Source organism: Prosopis cineraria, unplaced genomic scaffold, assembly GCF_029017545.1.
Source record: "Prosopis cineraria cultivar Desert tree isolate PC_DT_omini unplaced genomic scaffold, ASM2901754v1 PC5, whole genome shotgun sequence".
NCBI lineage: Eukaryota > Viridiplantae > Streptophyta > Magnoliopsida > Fabales > Fabaceae > Prosopis > Prosopis cineraria.
The window spans coordinates 15,522,375-15,532,569 of record NW_026555336.1 but is presented as its reverse complement, the minus strand read 5'-3'; positions in this window follow the sequence as shown (position 1 = coordinate 15,532,569).

Sequence of the window (10,195 nt, the reverse complement as noted above, 5' to 3'; positions counted from 1 at the left end):
ACCAAATAAATGATCACATGCAACAATCTGGGGCCATATAAAGCTATTAACAGCACTCCCAGCAACAATCAATATCATTAAAAAATAAATTTAAGCATTTTAGAGGAAAGAATGGATTTAAAAAAAATTTTCACAGAGCCTCCCCTAAAAATTAGACTTCCTAAAAGATTTAGAAATTTTTGCATGAGAAAATTGACAATTTTAAATCGAATAAATGATCACATGCAACAACCTGAGGCGTTGTGAAGGCACTAATAGCTAATCCTAGCAAGAGTCAATATCATTAAAAATAAAATTAAAGCAATTTAGAGGAAAGAATGAATTCAAAAAAATTTTGACAGAGTCTCTCCTAAAAATTGGACTTTCCAAAAGTTTTAGAAAATTTTTCATGAGAAAATTAACAATTTTAAACCAAATAAATGATCACATGCAACAACTGGAGGCCTTATGAAACGACTAATAGCTAATCCTAGCAAGAATCGATATCATTAAAACCTAAATTTAAGAAATTTAGAGGAAAGAATGAATTCAAAAAAAAATTCGACAGAGTCTCCCCAAAAAATTAGACTTCCCAAAAGTTTTAGAAAATTTTACATGAAAAAATTAACAATTTTAAATCAAATAAATGATCACATGTAACAACTTGAGACGTTATGAAGCCACTAATAGCTAATCCCAGCAAGAGTCAATATCATTAAAAACCAAATTTAAGCAATTTAGAGGAAAGAATAAATAAAAAAAAATTTGATAGAGTCTCCCTTGAAAATTGGACTTCTCAAAAGTTTTAAAAAATTTTACATGAGAAAATTAACAATTTGAAACCAAATAAATGATCACATGCAACAATCTGGGGCCATATGAAGCCACTGACAACACTCCCAGCAACAATTAAGATCATTAAAAACTAAATTTAAGCAACTTAGAGGAAAGAATGAATTCAAAAAAAAATTTGATAGAGTCTCGGCAAAAAATTAGACTTCCCAAAAGTTTTAGGAAATTTTACATGAGAACATTAACAATTTTTAATCAAATAAATGATCACATGCAACAACTTGAGGCCTTGTGAAGCCACTAACAGCACTCCTAGCAACAATCAAGATCATTAATAATTAAATTTAAGTAATTTAGAGGAAAGAATGAATTAGAAAAAAATTTTAGAGTCTCCCCTAAAAATTGGACTTCCTAAAAGTTTTAGAAAATTTTACATGAGAAAACTAACAATTTGAAACGAAATGAATGATCACATGAAACAACCTGATGTCTTATGAAGCCACCAATAGCTAATCCTGCCAAGAGTCAATATCATTAACAATAAAATTTAAGCAATTTAGAGGCAAGAATGAATTAGAAAAGAATTTTATAGAGCCTCCTCTAAAAATTGAACTTCCCAAAAGTTTTAGAAATTTTTGCATGAGAAAATTGATAATTTTAAACCAAATAAATAATCACATGCAACAACCTGAGGCCTTATAAAGCCACTAATAACTAATCCTAGCAAGAATCCATATCATTAAAAACTAAATTTAAGTAATTTAGAGGAAAGAATGAATTCAAAAAAAGTTTGATAGAGTCTCCCCTAAAAATTGGACTTTTCAAAAGTTTTAGAAAATTTTCCATGAGGAAATTAACAATTTTAAACCAAATAAATGATCACTTGCAACAACCAGAGGCCTAATGAAGCCACTAATAGCTAATCCTAGCAAGAATCGATATCATTAAAACATAAATTTAAGCAATTTAGAGGAAACAACGAATTTAAAAAAAAATTTGACAGAGTTTCCCCAAAAAATTAGACTTTTCAAAAGTTTTAAAAAATATTACATGAGAAAGTTAATAATTTTTAATCAAATAAATGATCACATGCAACAACTTTAGGCCTTATGAAGCCACTAACAGCACTCCCAGCAACAATCAAGATCATTAAAAATAAAATTAAAGCAATTTAGAGGAAAGAATGAATTCAAAAAAAAATTTCGACAGAGTCTCTTCTAAAAATTGGACTTTCCAAAAGTTTTAGAAAATTTTCCATGAGAAAATTAACAATTTTAAGCGAAATAGATGATCACATGCAACAACCTAAGGCCTTATGAAGCCACTAATAGCTAATCCTAGCAAGAATCGATATCATTAAAACCTAAATTTAAGCAACTTTGAGGAGAGAATGAATTAAAAAAAAATTTAACAAAGTCTCCTTAAAAAATTGGACTTCCCAAAAGTTTTACAAAATTTTACATCAGAAAATTAACAATTTTAAATCAAATAAATGATCACCTGTAACAATCTGAGGCCTTGTGAAGCCACTAATACCTAATCCTAACAAGAGTCAATATCATTAAAAACTAAATTTAAGAAATTTAGAGGAAAAAATTAATTTTAAAAAAATTCGATAGAGTCTCTCCTAAAAACTGGACTTTTCAAAAGTTTTAGAAATTTTTAAATATGAAAATTAATAATGATCACATGCAACAACCTGAGGCCAGATAAAGCCATTAATAGCTAACCCTAGCAAGAGTCAATATCATTAAAATCTAAATTTAAGCAATTTAGAGAAAAGAATGAACGTAAAAAATTTTTTGATAGAGTTTCCCCTAGAAATTAAACTTCTCAAAAGTTTTAGAAATTTTTACATGAGAAAATTAAGAATTTTAAACTAACTAAATGATCACATGCAACAACCTGAGGCCATATGAGGCCACTAATAGCACTCATAGCAACAATCAATATCATTGAAAACTAAATTTAAGCCTTTTAGAGAAAAGAATGAATTCCAAAAAATTTTTTGACAGAGTTTCCCCTAGAAATTAAACTTCCTAACAGTTTTAAAAAATTTTACATGAGAAAATTAACAATTTTAAATCAAATAATTGATCACATGCAACAACTTGAGGCCTTCTGAAGCCACTAACAGCACTCCCAACAACAGTCAATATCATTAAAAACTAAATTTAAGCAATTTAGAGGAAAGAATGAATTAAAAAAATTTTGACAGGGTCTCCTCTAAAAATTAGACTTCCCAAAAGTTTTAGAAAATGTTAGATGAGAAAATTAGCAATTTCAAATCAAATAAATGATCATATGCAATAACTTGATGCCTTATGATGCCACTAACAGCACTCCCTACGACAATCAATATCATGAAAAACTAAATTTAAGCAATTTAGAGGAAAGAATGAATTCAAAAAAAAAATTTCGTCAGAGTCTTCCCAAACAATTAGACTTCCTAAAAGTATTAGAAAATTAACAATTTAAACTAACTAAATGATCTCATGCAACAACCTGAGGCCTTATGAAGCCACTAATAGCACTCATAGCAACAATCAATATCATTAAAAACTAAACTTAAGCATTTTAGAGTAAAGACTGAATTCCAAAAAAATTTTGACAGAATCTTTCCTAAAAATTAGACTTTCTAAAAGTTTTAAAAAATTTTACATGAGAAAATTAATAATTTTAAACCATAAATAAATGATCACATGCAACAACCTGATACCTTATGAAGCTACTAATAACTAATCCGAGCAAGAATCAATATCATTAAAAACTAAATTTAAGCAATTTAGAGCAATGAACGAATTCAAAAAAAAAATTCGACAGAGTCTCCCCAAAAAATTTGACTTCCCAAAAGTTTTAGAAAATTTTACATGAAAAAATTAACAATTTTAAATCAAATAAATGATCACATGCAACAACCTAAGGCCTTATGAAGCCATTAACAACACTCCTAGCAACAATCAATATCGTTAAAAACTAAATTTATGCAATTTAGGGTAAAGAATGAATTCAAAAAAAAAAAATTTCGACAAGGTCTCCTCTAAAAATTAGACTTTCCAAAAGTTTTAGAAAATGTTAGATTAGAAAATTAACAATTTCAAATAAAATAAATGATCATATGTAATAACATGAGGCTTTATGATGCCACTAACAGCACTCCCTGCAATAATCAATATCATTAAAAACTAAATTTAAGCGATTTACAGGAAAGAATGAATTTAAAAAAAAAATTGATAGAGTCTCCCTAAAAAATTGAACTTTTCAAAAGTTTTAGAAATTTTTAGATGAGAAAATTAATAATTTTAAACTAAATAAATGATCATATGCAATGACCTGAGGCCTTATGAAGCCACTAATAGCTAATCCTAGCAAGAATCAATATCATTAAAAACTAAATTTGAGCAATTTAGAGGAAAGAATAAATTTAAAAAAAATTTTGACAGAATTCCCCCTAAAAGTTGGACATCCCAAAAGTTTTAAAAAATTTTACATGAGAAAATTAACAATTTTAAACCATATAAATGATCACATGCAATAGCTTGAGGCCTTATGAAGCCACTAACATCACTTCCAGCAACAATCAATATCATTAAAAACTATATTTAAGCAATTTAGAGGAAAGAATGAATTTTAAAAAAAATTGATAGAGTCTCACCCAAAAATTGGACTTCTCAAAAGTTTTAGAAAATTTTACATGAGATAATTAACTATTTTAAATCAAATAAATGATTACACGCAACAACCTGAGGCCTTATGAAGCCACTAACAGCACTCTCAGTAATAAGTAATATCATTAAAAACTAAATTTAAGCAATTTAGAGGAAAGAATGAATTAAAAAAAATTTTGACAGAGTCTCTCCTAAAAATTAGACTTTCAAAAGTTTTAAAAAATTTTACATGAGAAAATTAATAATTTTAAACTAAATAAATGATCATAGGCAACAACCTGAGGCTTTATATAGCCACTAACAGCACTCATAGCAGCAATCAAGATCATTAAAAACTAAATTTAAGCAATTTTGAGGAAGGAATGAATTCAAAAAAAATTTTAACAGAGTCTCCCCTAAAAATTGGACTTCCCAAAAGTTTTTGAAATTTTTGCTTAAGAAAATTAACAATTTTAAACCAAATAAATGATGACATGCAACAACCTGTGGCCTTATGAAGCCACTAGCGGTACTCCCAGCAACAATTAATATCATTTAAAACTAAATTTAAGTAATTTAGAGGAAGAAATGAATTCAAAAAAAATTTTTACAGTGTCGCCCCTAAAAATTGGACTTTCGAAAAGTTTTAGAAAATTTTACATGGAAAAATTGATAATTTTAAACTAAATAAATAATCGTAGGCAATAATCTAACGCCTTATGAAGCCTCTAACGACACTCCCAACAACAATCAAGATCATCAATAACTAAATTTAAGCAATTTAGAGGAAGGAATAAATTCAAAAAAAATTCGACAGTCACCCCTAAAAATTGGACTTCCCAAAAGTTTTTGAAATTTTTACAGCAGAAAATTAACAATTTTAAACTAAATAAATAATGACATGCAACAACTTGAGGCTTTATGAAGCCATTAACAGCAATCCCAGCAACAATTAATATTATTAAAAACTAAATTTAAGCAATTTAGAGGAAGGAATGAATTTTAAAAAAAATTGACGGAGTCTCCCCTAAAAATTGGGCTTCCCAAAAGTTTTAAAAAATTTTACATGAGAAAATTAATAATTTTAAACCAAATAGATGATCCCATGCAACAACCTAAGGCCTTATAAAGCCCCTAAGAGTACTCCCAACAACAATTGATAATATTAAAATCTAAATTTAAAAATTATAAAATCTAAAAATTCATATTCAAGATATGCCTGGGCGGTGGCAGTTGCAGCAACGGCTCAGCACTAAGAGAGTGAGGAGGGGAGAAGGAGTGGTAGCAAGGCAGAGGCACTGAGGAGGGGGAAGGGGGAGCAGTAGGGGAGAAGTAGGGAGAGCGGGAGAGGGCGTGTGAGAGGGAGAGGGACGGGGAGGGGGAGGGGGAGTGGGCGGGGGCGGCGAGAGGGAGGGGGGCAAAGGGTAGGCGAGAAAGGGGAAAGGGAGGAGGGGGAGGAAATGAGAGAAAGGGGTGGAAGCAGAGAAAATGAAGGGGAAGGAAACCATGCAAGATTGTGCTAGAGGAAAAAGGAGGGTGATTTAACAATTTTTCTATACCAGGTAAAGGGCCATTTGGTGTAGAAAACTAATTTCTTACACTAGGTAGACTCACCCAGTGTAAAACATTAGTTTTTCACATCAGATGGACCTCTACCTGATGTAAAAAGTAGACTTTCTACACTAGGTGAGTCCTCTTGGTGTAAAAAGTTAGTTTTTTACATCGGGTGTAGGTCTACCTGGTGTAAAAAGTGTCAAATACTTTAACATAATTACAAAAATGTCACCGCCTTAATTTTTTACACCGTTTGCCTTCCACCGATATAAAAAGTACCCTGTAAATTTCATATTTTGTATTGCTGACACAAGTTCTTAGTTTATTACACAATCTTATAGACTTCCACGACAGTGGGACCACTATGTCAGTCCTGCCTCTCTCCCCTTACCCTAATCACTGCCCTATCCTATAAAAATATAACCATGGGGGTGAGATAAAAATCTCAGTAATGGAATAACTTACTCTTATTAACTATCACATGTAACTATATGAAAGTAAAGCATAATATATCATTTAATATAGTATATCATATATTTCATTTCAAATATCACTCATATCAAATCTTTCATCACTTTTACACTTGTTTCACCACTTTTCTCTACTTTTACAACATATAGCAACATATAGCATCACATAGCATGATCATTACTAACCAAACCTCTAAATCACCCCGACACGAAATCATAGGCTCGCCTAAGACTAATTTACACACTTATTAGCCATGAGCTCATCTTTAGTGATAGAATCACCTGGCTAAAGGTATTATATCTCACTTCTAGACTATGGTTTTCCCAAATACACATAATAAGGTGTCATTGACGCCAACACCCTATCACATAGATACTAAGGAGTCTCATATCTCCAACACTGCACCTAGAAAGGCACTAAGGAGATATTATTCTCCAACAACATACCCCGTTGGGCATAAAGGAGAATATGCCATATAGTCTTATCACCACCTCTCTACTTGGGTGAACTCCTACCCCTATGATCATGCTTTTCAAATCATTCATAGGTTCCTAATCACCACTTTACTTATATATATACATGTATATATTTTCACAACAAATTACACAAGTTTCAATACTCATTTAACCAAAATCTCTTTTTATGCAATAAATAATTAATGTTATAAAACATGCTCAGTTCAAAACAATTTCATGCATTACATGGAAAACTCACACTTAGTTACAACAAATAGTCAAACAAAGGAAGTCATTTAGTTACCTCAACCCTTCTATCATTAGAAAGTTTATCTGTGGATTTCAACTACCATTATAGCTTATCATAAGCTTCCTTTCTCAATTCACATGCTTAATATACCAATCTGAACACATTTGGCACAATTTATTCATTCAGTCCAATTTAACCAAAAAACACATATTTACTGCTTATAGCTATATTTAGCCATATATTATTTTCCATTTATCCATCTTAAGTCCATTACTACTCATATTACTATTTTACATCACCTCAACTTTTCTCATTTCAGGTAAATCTAATTTTCACCTTAAAAATCTCTTAACTTAGGGCCAAATCGAGCTTGCGAGCTCAAAGCTCTACTGTACAACTCTAAACCAATCATAAAGCTCTAATTTAACTCTCGAGGACCATTTATTGCAATTGGGAAATAATCAAACTCTTAAAATTTCACCAATTCAATTTTTCTACAACTCATATTCAGAGAAATTTAGGTAAAATAGAAGGTAAGGGTTATATGTAGCTTAGCGGCTAAGTAACTAATTTGAAGCACCTTTCAATGACTTGAAATAGCTTGCCCTAACTGACTTGCTCTTCTTCTCTTCTCCTTTCGTGTGTTTTTCATGCATCCATATTGATCTTACCTTGTTTCATCATTAGTCTATACATACATTGAGGACAATGCGTGATTTAAGTATGGGGGAGAGAAATAAATATTTCATTTTGTTTTTTTGAAAAAAATTAAAAAAACTTCTTTGTTTTGTTTTGTTTGAGGTTACTTAATTACCTAACTATTTGAATGGATATTTAGATACTTAAGATGAGATAATTTTTAGGATTGAATAGTATGAAGTGAATATTCTTTTACCTTGAATTAATAGATTAGAGTGGCACATTACCTATTTCATAAAAGAAGCCAAACACCCATGTGTGATTAATTCCTTAGTGATGGTACCCTTTAGAATTTCTTTCACTTCTTAATTGAGACTACATATCTTGTACTTGCTTGATAGGAGATGAAAGATGGCATTCATAAAAATAACCAAGAGCCAAAAGGCTAACCCATTAGTATTGATTATCCTTTGTTAGCCACTTTGAGCTTTTGGTTTGATTCTTAAAAATAAATATTCACCCTATTTTCCCCAAGGAATGTGTGTTACACTTGTATATATCTTTTTAATATTCATTGCATGTCCTAGATCAAGTGAGTGGATGCCAGTTATCATTTTTCTATTCATTACTCTGTATCCTTCATTATCACACCATTATATTCATTATTTCCATTGTTTTCAAAGAGTTAGGGGCAACTAAAAGAAAAAGAAAAGCAAAGAAAGATTGAAAAAAAATAGAGAAAAATATATATGAAAAAGAAAAGCAACAAAGTTGTGAGAAAAGAAACAAAAGAAAAAGAAAAGAAGGTAAAAAAAAAATAAAAGAAAGACAAGAAAGTTGCCTAGCTCATTTAATTCCATTGTTTCATCTTTTCTTATCATTTCTCTCCATTCTCATTATGTTAAGGTGTCCACTCAATTGAATTAGGTTATGCTTTGCATATTAAGGGGATATATCTTGACCTTAGCATTATCTTGGTGCTAACCCTATTTTTCATACATGCATTTCTTAGACATCCTTTCATTACCCACATTACAACCTAATAAAGTCCACTTGATTCTTGATTGCAAGTGCTATTTAATGGTGGAGATGTAGAAGGGTTAGAAAATTGTGGTAGGGCTTGTCTTAAGGAATTTTGAGTGAAATTGAATACCTTATACAATTTGAGTGATGAGAGCAAATACTTAACCTAGAGAGGCTTATTCTATGGTATTGATTCTTAGGAAGAGTTTGTTTTTAATGTGCATAATTCTTTCTTAATTATTGCCTCATTGATTGATAATTTGAAAAAGTTCATGAGCTAGTATTTTAGTGACTTTGAACATTATTTTTCTCTTGCTTGTTTGTTTTATTGATTCTTTTGGGACCTTTTTCACTTGATTTTGCCCATAGTGCAAAAGATAAATATGGGGGAATTGATAGAACACATTTGTTACACACTTTTACTTGTCAATTAGGACACTTTTATTAATATTTTATTACCTCAAAGTACACTCATTTCATTATATTTGAAAAATTGCCTAAGTATCTAGGTCTAAAAATGAACTTTTGAGAAAATATACAAGAAAAATTATAAAGTGAATTTTATGTTTAATTTATTAGTGGTTAAATTATATTTTTGAAATTCATTTTAGTTTGGGAGTAATTAAATAAAAAGTCAATACTTTCTTAAGTGTATTAGTTTAACCTAGTTTTTGATTTGCCTTTATGTAGAAATTTTTATATAATTTATGCATCTTAGAACTTGGTTATTTTAATAAATTATCTCTTTTAAATATGAATTTAATTCTAAACTTTAATGATATTTTATAATGTCACATGTTATTTAATTGAATTATGTGATTTACGTGACACAAGTGGCATGTGACTTATGTATTAATTGGACAAGTGAAGTCAACACTCCTTAAGGTCAAAGGGCTAATGCTTGGATGTTGTTCTACCATATTTATTGGATTAAATCGGCTTGAAAATGTGGATGACAAATGGAAAATTATACACACATTAGAATTATCTACAAGCCAATAGGAGGATGCTACCTTACAAGTGTGACAAGGCTCCCATTTTCTTTTTATTTTATTTTCCTATTTTTTTATTAGGATTCAGTTGATGGGAAACACCTTAGAGCATGCCATTCTCACTAAAATTTTGATCATGCACTCATATCATTTCATCTCCTTCATTCTCTCTCTCTTGTTCATACTATTCTTCATTTTCTCTCTTTTGTTCTTCATTTTCAAGCACCATATCTCCCACTTCCATTCACTAAACCTCCACAAAACACACCCCATTCTTCTTCTCTCCTCATTTTTATCCCACGCCTTCTACTTTCACAAGGATTGAAGCTCATTTCCATCATTCAAGAGTTATGGGATTCAGCCTTCACAAGCAAGTTCTAGGGTTCTTGAAAA